Below are 14,626 nucleotides of genomic sequence, written 5' to 3' on the forward strand. Positions count from 1 at the left end.
CATTCTGTTTGAATGGGGAAACATCAAATTCTCCAAAACTGCTTGGCAAGCTTTATTTCTAAATGTCCGAGTCACACCAAATCTGCAGAAATTCACAACACAGGCTTATTGTGAAAATGTAGCCCTGCCGACGTTTCTGGAGACAGCGAATTACGTATGGCTGCATTTCATTTTTTTAAACAAACGCTGCAGGGCGGTGTGATGCCATTCCTTTTCGCGCTAACCAGCTGACCGCTTACCTCGTTATGGACGGCATTCCGGCTGCAACCAGTTTGTCCCATTAGCGCGCCATGTACGTCGGCGGACTTGAGACGCAGAGAGGAGTTGACCACAAAGATGGGGTTTGAGTCCGGTGAAGAGTGGTTCTAGAAAGCGGGTGAGACAAAAACAGAATCCAAAAAATAAAACAAACAAGTGAATAGCAGGGTGAGAATGTGGTAAAATCTAAAAGCGTGGTAAAAAAAAAGATTCGTGAATACAAAAACTGCAGAATGACGTGCCGCTAGAATGTATTTCGCAGTCTCCAGAAATGTCTGTAGAGGTACGTTTTCAGAATGAGCCGGGGTTGGAAACATCTCCCTGGGAGAATCGTCAGGCTAGCAATTGCTGATTGGCTCTTGTACTAGGAGGCGGGGTTTCATTAGCCATATTGACTGTTAACTATTTGAGTGACATGTCTTAGTATTCTATAGTCTTTGGGTAATCTTTGAGAATCGGATGTCTGTTGAAATTGCCCAGAGGATGCTGTATAAGTCAATGTCCAATGATCATCCCTAAAACACTGAAATTAATGAATAAATCAGATCATTGACTTAAATATATGAATTTGGCTCAATGAACCATGTTTCTATATCACAGAAACTACTAAAAAATGAAGATTCCTCAGTTCCAATATTTAATATATAATTTACACACTGTCTGGGGCTTACCCAACAACACAAGGTGAGCCTAAATTGGGTCATGCAACAAGACAATTAATACAAGCATGCCAGCAAATCTACAACAGAATAAATGACAAAAAAATGAAAAAAGAATAAATGAAAAAAAAAAAAAAACCAAGGTGTTGCAATAGTCTCCGAACTTGCTTCAAAAATGATTTGATAAACTCATAAGGACACACAGAAATGATTACTTCAAGTAATCACTGCTAAAAGATCTAAATCATAGTAAGTCCCAAGTTTGTCAACCAGAGTAACATAAAACCATATCTTGGTTTTATTTTAAATAAATAATCGTACAATGCGAGATGTCATGTGATGTTCATCTGAGGTTTTATCTTCATAAGTGAAGTTAGGGCATTTAAAAAGTACTTTTAGTTTAAGCTATTGGACATACTGTATAGTAAAATATATTCTTGTTGAACAATGCATGCTCTTTTTAAACTTAAACTTAAAGCTTTTTAAACCATTAATCAAATCTCTCATTTCTTTTTAATGCAAAATTGTAATGTTCTATAGTGATTTACAGTATTTGTGCGCAGTCAGCTACCAACTGACAAAATCAACTAATCTGCATCACTCTGACACATGTCACAACTTACATTTCATGCCAACAGAAAGGCAGAGAAACTGTTATAAGAAACTTGGGTCCCACATTACTGTAAATTCAGTGACCTTCACTAATATGTGTTCACATTGAATTCATTGTTCTTATTCTGTAAATAATACATGTTTTACATTGTATTTATGATTTATTAAATAACTGCATGTAGTTACATCTGTAATTACATTTGTAATTAAACTGTTGACCATCCCTTAAACCTTAACCCACCCCTAAACATTACTATACAAGCAAACCTGTCCCTAACCCTACCCATATCCCACCTCAAGAGCACCAGAAGTGTTCTGCAATACATTATGAACACAGTAAGCACATTGTATTTTTTAAGCAAGTACAAAGCAGTTAAGGCACTTAATATAAAGTGGGACCTTGAACTTACTATAATTTTAAACAAATAAGTAAAAATATAATATATAAACCAGCCTAATCTCACGAGGAAACAGAACTATCTTGCATTTTTTGTTAGTGTAGTGGCTAATTCATACGGGTTCAGTCATACAAAAATGTACATTTTTTAAGTGAAGTTTCATAAACTAATTTCGAGAGAAGCACGTGATATGATTGAGCACATCTGGCCGCTCATCTGTAATCAGTAATAATCCAATCAGAGTGATCCTAGTTTACTATAAATGAATCATTTTCTCCCTACTGCTCTATCTTCGTTTGGAAGAATCCCCCCTTCCACCCCATCTCCTCCTTTTCCTCCCTTTTCTAAAGGGGGAGCTCTCGAGACCTACCTGATCTCGGATCTCCTGATATGCTTATCGACCGGGCGGGAGCTCTGGACTCAAATATCTCCGAGCTCAGGGTTCTCTCCCAGGACAGCATGCCAAACCTGCTTTAAACGAAAAGCATATCTAAGTGGGAACTCTTGAAAAGGAGGTGTGGCAGGAAACCCAGCCCCTAAACCCAACAGTCATTGGGGGAGCAAATAGTACTAAATTGTATGAATAAGATCATGTGAATTAGCTACTAAAAGCTGCCAAAACATTATAAACCAAAACATTATGAATTTCAGCGAGATTGTGTTGATATAAACAGGTATTAGCTGACTGAGGGGATATCTGTACAACACAATTTTATGGGTTTTGGCTATTTATATAACAATATGTGGGTCATAACGTACATAACATTTTGGGGGTTGGAAAAAACACTGGGTTGGTTCAACACTGGATTTAAAAAAAGTGCAAATTAAAGAAAAGAAAAAACAATATTGTTACCATCTCTTTGTAATCTACAAAAATGTTATGTGTGCACACGGATGTTTGGCTTCTTTACAAAGTGACCTGGCGAACTACTGGCCTGGCATTACCAATGTAGTTTTTATTTCACGTTGATCTGTGTGAACTGGAATCATTTTGATGTAATGGTGGACTATACACAAAACCTTTCAAATACACAAAGGAAAATCTTTTTTTTGCTTTCAGTAAACTGATTTTGTCTGTCTCACACAATAATCGTTGTTAATAAATGTTTAAAAAATTAATTCTGATGGCATGAGTATTGCAAGTGCAGTAAAAATGTTTTCTTATAAAGCCTGAGAACTTATATATACCCAACAGTTTCCTGAGATATTGTGTATCTGCCAGCCAATCATGTTGAGGCTTGTCAGTTTGGAAAGACTCCTGCCATTATTGTGCACAACATGCATCAAACAAGCTATGAATACTCGCTTTCTTATTCTGAAGCCGGCACTGGGTAATACATAGAGCAGAAACACCATTAAAGAAATGGAGTGAAGAAGAAAAGGCAGACACAACCTGTCTGTCTGAAGAGTTTGAAGATCCCATCCTATCGTCATTCTCTCCAGGGAAACCCCATTCTCATCCCACTGATGCTTGTTTTTCTAGGAACAGATGCTCTTTCCAGGTGACTTATGCAGATTTGTGTAACTTTGCATCCCAGAGGAGGAAACATGGGACTGGTTGCAAAAATAAAGAGAAAATCCATAAATCCATATTTTATCAATAAATTATTTTGCTTCTCTTCTTTACTGCACTAAGTTATTTTACTTCTGCTGAGCAAAGTATTATTGGAGAGAGATTAATTCTTGTGGATTTGTGCTTTTATTGTTCCATGTAGGCTAAAAAATCTGTCAATTACTAACAGTTCACATATGTAAAGAGAAAAATTGCAAGCTATTTAGTATACACATAAATAATTGTTTATAACCATCTCTAACTCGATTGCAATGATGTTTTAGTGTTGAAGTAAATTAGTTTAGTTGTGCCTGTCATGTAACACAGAGGACGTGAATCTTTTTAACCTATTTTAAACCTATCTAGGTCAATAGTGTTTACCGTGAACATCAGCACCACTTTCAATAAACATTTGCAAAGCTCTTGTTTTAAAATTAATCTCTACATCTTTACATCAACTGAAGGACTATAACAGAGACTGACAAATTAGATAGTCAGAAAGCATGTCATTTTATAAACAACCTACAGTAAGTAGCACACAAGTTGCTCCCTAGACAGGGGCTGCTCTTTTAAATCCCTGTGGACCCAATAGTGACTCTCAGACACTTGTCATTTAATTATCAAATTCCTTTAGATGTTCCTCTTTTGATTTCTCCGGAGTCTGAATATTGAGTCTGTATCAGTGGATCTCAAACGTTTTTCACCAAGTACCATCTAAGAATTTTTTTCTCTCTGCAAGTACCACTATAATGAGCAGTATTGAAAAAATACAGTAGTAGGACCAGTAAAGAAGCTACAGCTCTGTACAGTTCAAAAATGTGGCAGATTTATTTTTATTATTAAGAACATTTATTAATATCAGCCACTTTAAACATTATAAATACTTTGAACATTAACACTGTACTGTGCTTATATGTAAAACAAACAAACAAACAAACAAACAAACAAACAAACAAAATAAAAGTCAACGTTTAAATTAAAATGTGCTTTAAAAGTTAAAAATGGTAGGCTGCTGTTCTTAAAATGTACTTAAATGTAAAGTGTTAACATATAAAAGCCTATTCATCAAAACCTGGAGATTCAATTCAATTCAATTCACCTTTATTTGTATAGCGCTTATACAATGTAGATTGTGTCAAAGCAGCTTCACATAAAAGGTCACAGTAAATAGGAACAGTGTAGTTCAGTTTGTAGTGTTTTAAGTTCAGTTCAGTTTAGCTCAGTTCAGTGTGGTTTAATAATCACTACTGAGAGTCCAAATACTGAAGAGCAAATCCAACGATGCGCAGCTCTATAGATCCCGAAACATGCAAGCCAGTGGCGACAGCGGAGAGGGAAAAAAACTTCACTAATGGCGGAAGTGAAGAAAAAAAACCCTGAGAGAAACCAGGCTCAGTTGGGCACGATCATTTTAATTTATCCGCTGGCCAAACGTCTTGTGCAGAGCTGTAGTCTCAGTGGCGGAGGCTGGAAGCTGGCCTCAGCGAAGACTCGTCTGTCTCTGGAGCGTCACAGGAATCAGTCTCATGTTCTCCACTCCTCCATGACCATCACAGTAGCTGCTCAGGATTCGGCCAGGTCCAGGATATAAAACCTTGGGATCATCTCGTCGTTGGTCTTGGATCGAATCAGTGGCTCTGCATAGTCTGAGGGCCTCGGGAAGAGTATCCCCAGGTGGAAATGGAGAATAAAGAAAATAATTAGCGTAGCTGATGTTCACAGTGTATATCAACAAGATGCATAACCTGTGTGGAAGCCCCCAAGTGGTGCACTTAGTGTATGCTTTACTGAACAGATAGGTCTTTAATCTAGTTTTGAATTGGGAGAGTGTGTCTGAGCCTCGGACGTTATCAGGAAGGCTATTCCAGAGTTTAAGAGCTATAAATGAGAAGGCTCGACCTCCTTTACTCGACTTTGCTATTCTAGGTACTACCAGAAGCCCTGAGTTTTGAGACCTTAAAGAGCGAGTTGGATTGTAGCGAGACAGAAGATTGGTTAGATAAACGGGAGCTAGATTGTTTAAAGCTTTGTAGGTAAGAAGCAATATTTTAAATTCAATACGAAACTTAACAGGCAGCCAGTGTAAGGAGGATAAAATTGGGGTGATGTGATCAAATTTTCTAGACCTGGTAAGAACTCTGGCAGCTGCATTTTGTACTAATTGAAGTTTGTTAATAGAGGATGCTGGGCAGCCAGCAAACAGTGCATTACAGTAGTCCAGCCTAGAAGTCATAAAAGCATGGACTAGCTTTTCTGCATCTGAGATGGATAGCATACTTCGTAACTTAGCGATATTTCTCAGATGAAAGAAGGCAGTTTTTGTGACATGGGATATATGATTTTTAAAAGTTAAATTACTGTCTAATATGACACCCAGATCTTTTATAGTAGAGCTAACGCTAACTTTGTGTCCTTCTAATTGTAGGTTGAGTTGATGCTAGGAGATGATGATGATGCTAGGACCTCATAAATATAGACTATAATGAAATATATATATATATATATATATATATATATATATATATATTATATATATATATATATATATATATATATATATATATATATATATATATATATATATATACACCACAGTTTGAGAACCACTGGTCTATATGAATAAATTCTGTTTGTTTTGATTTTATTTCTTGAAATTTGATAAACCTAAAAAAAATATTTTAAATGATTTATTGTCTTGCAAGGAAACAGCTATTTTATGTATTGTCAAAAGTGGCTAATTAGAACAATTCATCCAATTTAATTTGTATGAAAACATTTGATATTTAAAAAGAAGCATGCTGCCAAAACCTCACCCCTAAACCTACCTTTGCATCTAAAAGACATCGCTCACTGACAGTACAGTGTCCCTCTTTACTTAACTAGGGCATTTGAACTCACACAGACCACAGGTTGAGCGCCCTCTGCTGGCCTCAGTTACACCACTTACAACAGCAACCTAGTTTTCCCGTGTGGTCTCCCATGCAGGTACTTACCAGGCACAGCCCTGCATAGCTTCAGCGAATAACCGGTCTAGAGATATGGCTGTATATCAGTGGTAGTTCTTATGACAGTCATGGACAATAGCTTGGCTGACTTACAGATTTACATAAAACTTTTTATGACATTTTCAATTTTTTTCAAATTTCTGATTAAAAACATATCAATGGTGTTTACATTAACCAATGTTTTATGGGCAAACATATTTTTTCAATATTTAAAAAACCCCATCATGATGAATGGTGGAAGGTTTAAATTATGATTATTATTATTATTTTTATTATTATTATTATTAAAGGAGAGGTGGTGTGTTATCCACGCATTAATGGCAAAGAAAAGCCCCTTTTCCAATTTCTGAGGGGAACTGTGGATTTAGATTTTCTAGAGGAACAGAACAAATCCTTACAACCTTTTATAGCACAAGCTGCATTATGCCCAAGTGAGCCATGTTCTACAAACAAAAGCACGGCAATATCTTCTAAAGATTATGTGATTTTTTTACGCATGCCAGGTGACCTGTAAATGCGAAACAACAAAATCATAGCAGGCTAACCCATAAAACCTCTTTTGTGAGCATAAAAACATTTTATGCAATATATATTTGAGGGAAAGAGAGATAGAAAAACACTAATAAAACACAGTTATAAAATAATTATAAAATGCTGATTGTTAAATGTACTGTTTATTATTATTGTATTGTATTATTATTATTATTATTATTATATTATTATTATATTGTTATTATTACCTTTTTAATCACTACTTCTATGTAATTTGATTTAGAGCTGCACGATATTGCAAAAAAATCTCACATTGCGATGTTTTATTTTGCTACGATATACAGTTGAAGTCAGAACTATTAGCCCCCCTGAAATATTAGCTCCCCTGTTTATTTCCCCCAATTTCTGTTTAATGGAGAGAAGATTTTTTCAACACATTTCTAAACATAATAGCTTTACTTAATAACTGATTTATTTTATCTTTGCCCTGATGGCAATAATAAATAATATTTGACTAGATATTTTTCAAGACACTTCTATACAGCTTAAAGTGACATTTAAAGGCTTAACTAGGTTAATTAGGTTAACTAGACAGGTTAGGGTAATTAGGCAAGTTATTGTATAACGATGGTTTTGTTCTGTAGACTATCGCAAAAAAAAAATACCTAAAAGGGGCTAATAATTTTGTCCGTAAAATGGTGTTAAAAAAAATGCTTTTATTCTAGCCGAAATAAAACAAATAAAACTTTATCTAGAAGAAAAAATATTATCAGACTTACTGTGAAAATTTCCTTGCTCTGTTAAACACCATTTAGGAAATATTTCAAAATCAATCAATCAATCAATCAATCAATCAATCAATCAGTCCATCCATCCATCCATCCATCCATCCATCCATCTATCATCTGTCTGTCTAGCCTGATCTCACGAGAAAACGTAAGTATTTTACGTTTTGTCAGTTTAGTGGCTAATTCGTACGAATCTGACGAGTTCAGTTGAACGAAATTGTACGATTTTAAAAAGGAGGTGTGGCCCCTAAACCCACTCAAACCCAACCGTCATTGGGCGATGAGCAAATCTTACTAAATTGTACGAATTAGATCGTACGAATTTATACGAATTAGCTAAATCAAAAAGTTTTTTTCAATTGTTTCAAAAAGAATTTACTAAATCAAAAAGTTATGAATTGCCGTGAGATTGTGTCTGTCTGTCTGTCTATCTATCTATCTATCTATCTATCTATCTATCTATCTATCTATCTATCTATCTATCTATCTATCTATCTATCTATCTATCTATCTATCTATCTATCTATCTATCTATCTATCTATCTATCTATCTATCTATCTATCTATCTATCCGTCCATCCATCCATCGTCCGTCCATCCATCTATCCATCCATCCATCTATCTATCTATCTATCTATCTATCTATCTATCTATCTATCTATCTATCTATCTATCTATCTATCTATCTATCTATCTATCTATCTATCTATCTATCTATCTATCTATCTATCTATCTATCTATCTATCTATCCATTGTCCGTCTATCTATCTATCTATCTATCTATCTGTCTGTCTGTCTGTCTGTCTGTCCGTCCGTCCGTCCGTCCGTCCGTCCGTCCGTCCGTCCGTCCGTCCGTCCGTCCGTCCATCCATCCATCCATCTATCTTTCTATCTATCTGTCTGTCTGTCTATCTAGCTGTCTTTCTGTTCATCCATCCATCCATCCATCCATCTATCTATCTATCTATCTGTTTCTGTTATTTGTTTATTTAAAGTAAACATTACAAATGCTTTGGCAGTACATGTTGTACCATTTGTGAGGTAAATAAAGCAAGTCTGGATTGAATCAAATTGAATTGAGAAAGTAAAAGCTGGAGATTGTGTGGCGGAAAGGGAGGGAAGTCAGGCAGTTGCACATTGAAAATTAATTTAACATTTTGTGCACCCGTATTGATAAAGGTTTACACAGAGGAAATAGATCCGCTGCTTTTTCCACCTTTCTCACACTATCTGCTTTTTTCCCTTCTTATTCCCTACATCCCTGCAGTGTTTCGTCTAGTTCTCCATTGATGTGCTTCACACTACAGCAAATCCTTCATTCTCTCTCTCTCTCTTTCTCTGTACAGACGAAACAGAGACTAGGAAAAGCAATTTGACTTGCACACAAAGGAGTATGATTAGCCCTGCAGGAATGAATTGGAAAAATATTACTGACACTCCAATAAAGACTAAATAACTGTTATCATATCACTGCATGAACACAGCATTGTACTGCTGGGTCTTAAACTGGACCTTCTGCTCAGCTACACATCACACACACAAACACACACACACATGGTGATCACACACACAAACACACACAAATTTGGTGATTTCCATAGACTTTGTTTTTATTCTGATCTATAAAAATATTCTATGCCCAAACTCAAACCTCTTACAGAAAACCTGCTTGCAATTTTTTTACTTGTATAGACACAGTCAGGTTCATAAATATTGGGACATCAACACAATTCTAACAATTTCGGCTCTATACACCAACACAATAGATTTGAAATGAATACAGATGTGAATAAAGATGTGCTTTAACTGCAGACTGTCAGCTTTAATTTGAAGGTATTTACATCCAAATCAGGTGAACTCTGTAGGAATTACGACAGTTTGCATATGTGCCTCCCACTTGTTAAGGGACCAAAAGTATTTGGACAATTGGCTTCTATGCTGTTCCATGGCCAGGTGTGTACTATTTCCTCATTATCCCAATTACAATGAGCAGAGTAAAAAGGTCCAGAGTTGATTTCATTTCAAATCCATTGGTGTATAGAGCCAAAACTGTTAGAATTGTGTCAATGTCCCAGTATTTATGGACCTGACTTATTATCTAGTGTTTTTTTTCCATCTAAAACTTAATTTTTATTTATTAATTTTGCTTTTTGGCTTAGTTCCTTTATTAATCTGGGGTCACCACAGCGGAATGAACCACCAACTTATCCAGCATATGTTTTACGCAGCGGATGCCCTTCCAGCTGCAACCCAGCACTGGGAAACTTGATTTTTATTTATTTATTTTTACAGTTTTTGAGTATATACAAGTACAGACACACACACTTCACAAACTCTTATCTGTTCTGCCACAGATTGTCCTTTTTTCTGTGTATTTCCACAAGTATAGATAGTGAATGAATGATAATGAATTTGCTTCATGATTTTTCTCTTTGTCCTGCTGTCAGGTGCTCAGAGGAAGCTCCACCTCTGAGCTCTCTTGAGGGTCTCACAGATTCGAGGAGAGCAAGGGTTTACGGTGTGTTTGTGTTTTGGGATTTGATCACATTCACTATAGAATTGTGTGTTCGCGCATGTGTGTGAAATGTGGATCTCTGTGGAATCAGCACTCTAAATCTCTGCTCATGTAAGACACTCTCTCACAGTCGCAATAAAGGTCAGTGGATTTATTTCTGGCAAATACTGTATATATACTAGTATTTCTGGAGTGGCCCAAAGCGACTCCCTGGACTCATTCCTCAGTTGGTTTTTTATATCCTCGTCTTAAAGAACAGTCTTTCTGCTAATCTTTAGCTGTTACATCATGTCACACTGTTCTAACGTACTTGCATACGAATACATAAAAGCACACATCTAAAGCGAACTAAAAACAAATGTAAGAGGGCAGAACTCTGGCTATTACACCACATGATATTTTCACAGTTGTCTCCTCCAAATGGACATCCTCATGTTTTCATGCAGAAGCATGCACACTCACAAACTGACAACACTTGCTATCGCAGCAGGATGCGCATGGATGAGTCTGATCATAAGCAACATGTTTAGAGGATGTTTTCTTTCCCCCTCCTTAACTGTCACCTGGGGGACATGTAACGCCTGAGAGAGAGAGAGAGAGAGAGAGAGAGAGAGAGAGAGAGAGAGAGAGAGAGAGAGAGAGAGAGAGAGAGAGAGAATAAACTGAAGACAACAAAGCTGTAAAACATTAGAAAAGAAAACGAACACATTAAAATCAATATGAAAAAAAAAAAAACAAGAAAGAAAACTTCTGGCCCACCACTTTTATGTTTTTGAATGAAGAAAAAACCCAAATTATTCTTTTTGGTCCTCCACAACATTTTAGCAAAACACCTTCTGATTTGGGTGTATTAAACTGTTACCTCACCTATGAAGTAAAAAACCTTGGGTTTCTACTAGACAGTATTCTAAAACTTGACAAACAAAAAAGTCAAACGGTAAGTTCAATTTTCTACCATCTACATCAAGCCAAAGTGGCTAAGCTGGAAGGGTTTTGAAACGGCATTTCTAGACTTCAAATGGTCCAAAATGCGGCCGCCCGTTTGCTCACAAGTAGCCACAATTATGACCATATCACACCAAGGTGGCGATCACTACATTGCAAAGGCGTAGGTTTGCACTTGACGTTGGTGGGGACGGGTGAATCAAACACGGGTGGGTATATGTATATGTATATATATATATATATATATATATATATATATATATATTATATATATATATATATATATATATATATATATAATTTATTTAACTGTTATTAAAATATATTAATAATTAATCCTCTCTTCATACAATTTATTAGGTTTCAGGCCCGTAGCCAAGAGGGGTTCTGGTGGTTCGAAAGACTAAAAGTTGGATTGTTATTATTTTTGAATTTTTTTCTGATTATTCAAATGGTTAAATTCTGACTGAGGAACACTTAATGTGCTGGCCAGTTGGTTATTTGCCTGTAGGCTTCAGTGTTTAATTTAAAACTAGTTTTAAGAGATTAAAAAAATATATATATATATATATATATATATATATATATATATATATATATATATATATATATATATATATATATATATATATATGATAGATGATAATAAATTTGTATTTTAAAAATAAGAATCTTTCCATATGTTTTATTCAAAATTGTCATTATTTATACAATTATTATATAAAACTTACAGTTTAAATGCACAGTTGTAAATAAACACTTAAGATAGTCAAATAATGTGGTAAACAATTTGGCAAAATGGTTGGAAATATTTTTGGTACATCAGAAAGTGTGGTTATGATGACCATCCGACAAGATAATCCAGCAAAAATTTGTTGTAAAAATATGCAATATTTATACCTCATAATTGCATAGAAAACAGGCAAATAACTGCAAAAAGATTGTTTTTCAGAAAACAAATAGCCACCCCTTTCAATAAGCTGGCTACAGGCCTGCTAGTGTAATGTTAGAATAATGTTTATTAACTGATAAAGAGAGAGTTTAATAAAGACTTCTGTTCATTTTAGCCACAGTGCAAATATAACATGTCTCATATATCAGTATTATGCCTGTGCACATGCTGTATTATTATTATTATTTTTTGACAAATTGTTTCAACCGAAATTAGACATGCTAGAGCTTAGGAGAACTGCAGGATCATTTACATCAGCTCTTTATTCTGCAGTTTTCAGGGCGTATTATACACAGACTAGCCTATATCAGTCTGCTATAACTACAGTCTGTGCATTAAAGCGGGGAAAACACGAGCATTAATGGCATTATCTTGTTGGGCTCATTCAGTAGTGAACTTGCGTTTATGTGACTTACACTTTCATTGAAAAAAAGCTCCTTATGTCCACCTTTTTGCTGCTGCCATGCTTGTGTGTGTCACCCAACTCACCTTACTCTTGCTTGGGAAAAAACAATTCAGCATTTGGCGTTGCTTATCTGAACGCAGCCACAGCCCTCACATGATAGCAGGGAAAGGCACAGCCAATCAAAATGCCCATATGTGTTGGGGCGGGACAAGCGAACGTGATTGAAGCAACACAATCTCACGGCAATTCGTAACTTTTTTTTTAGTGGCTAATTCGTACGAATTCGTACGATCTAATTCGTACAATTTAGTACAATTTGCTCATTCTCCAATGACGGTTGGGTTTAGGGGTGGGGTTAGGTGCCACGCCTCCTTTTTAAAATCGTACCATTTCGTACGACTGAACTCGTACGAATTCGTACGAATTAGCCACTAAACTGTCAAAACGTAAAATACTTACGTTTTCTCGTGAGATCAGGCTGGATTGAACCCTTTCTGCGTGTCTAAGTTAATGTTGATGAATGATCAATGAAGAAATGAATCTAATAAAGAAAAAGATTTGGTAATACCTTATATTGATGGTCCATTTGAATGTTAGTAGACGGTCTGCTTAATATCTGTTGATACTGCTCCTTCAACAGACATTTAACTAACTATAAGAAACTTTGCAAGTGCATGTACATGTCTTCTATACTTATAATCTAATGAGAATTAATTGCCATGTAGATGCAATTTAATTTAAATTCAACAAACGAACCATCAATATAAAGTGTGACCAAAGATTTAAAAAAAATGAAATTCTTGATTTGGCAGAATTAACTAAACCTGTCAACAAATGGTGACTCAAATTTCCTTGAATATATATTGCTTTCTGGTACTAAGAAGGAAGGAAAGAAAGGAAAAGAAAAAAGAGGGAAGGAAAGAAATGAAGGAAGGAAAAGTAATGAAAAGAAGGAAGGAAAGAACAAAAGAAAGAAAGAAAGAAAGAAAGAAAGAAAGGAAGGAAGGAAGGAAGGAAGGAAGAAGGGAAGGAAATGAAGCAAGGAAAAAAAAGAAAAGGGAAGGAAGGAAGGAAGGAAGGAAGGCAGGAAGAAAGGAAGAAAAGGGAAGGAAGGAAGGAAAGAAAGAAAGTAGGGAAGGAAGGAAAGAAAGGAAGGAAAGGGAAGGAAGGTGGGAAGAAAGGAAGAAAAGGGAAGGAAGGAAGGAAAAGAAGGGAAGGGAAGGAAAGACAGAAAGGAAAGAAGGGAAGTAAAGGAAGGAAAAAGGGAAGGAAAGGAAAGGAAGGAAGGAAAGAAGAAAGGAAGAAGGGAAGGAGGGGGGAAGGAAATGAAGCAAGGAAAGAAAAGGAAAGGGAATGAAGGAAGGGAAGGAAGTAAAGGAAGGAAATGAATGAAGGAGAGAAGGAATGAAAGGAAGAAAGGTAAGGAAGGAAAGGAGGAAGGAAAGTGAAGGAAGGAAGGAATGAAAGGAAAGGAAGGAAGGAAGCAAGGAAAGAAGGAAGGAAACAAATGAAGGAAAGGGAAAAAAGAAAGGAAGGAAGGAAGAAGGGAAGAGAAGCAAAGGGAAGGAAATGAAGGAAGGAAGGAAAAAAGGAGGAAAGAAGGAAGGAAAGGAAATGGAAAGTAAGGAAGCAAGCAAAGAAAATGGAAGGAAGGAAGGAAGGAAGGAAGGGAGGAAGGAAGGAATAAAGGAAGAAAGAAAGAAAGAAAGAAAGTAAGTAAGTAAGGAAGGAAGGTAGGAAGGAAGGAAGGAAGGAAGAAAGCAATGAATGGAAGTATGGAAGGAAGGTAGGAAGGAAGGAAAGGAGGAAGGCAGGAAGGAAGGAAGGAAGGAAGGAAGGAATGAAAGGAAGGATAGAAAGACAGAAAGAAAGAAAGGAAAAGAAGGAAAGAAAATGAAGGAAAGGGAAGGAAGGCAGGAATAAAAGTGAAGGAAAGAAGGGAAGGGGAGGGAAGGAAATGCAGGAAGGAAGGGAAGTAAAGGAAGGAAGGAAAGGAAAAAAGAAAAGGAAAGGGAAGGAAATGAAGCAAGGAAAGAAAAGGAA

This window comes from Danio aesculapii, chromosome 7 (genome assembly GCF_903798145.1).
Source record: "Danio aesculapii chromosome 7, fDanAes4.1, whole genome shotgun sequence".
Lineage (NCBI taxonomy): Eukaryota > Metazoa > Chordata > Actinopteri > Cypriniformes > Danionidae > Danio > Danio aesculapii.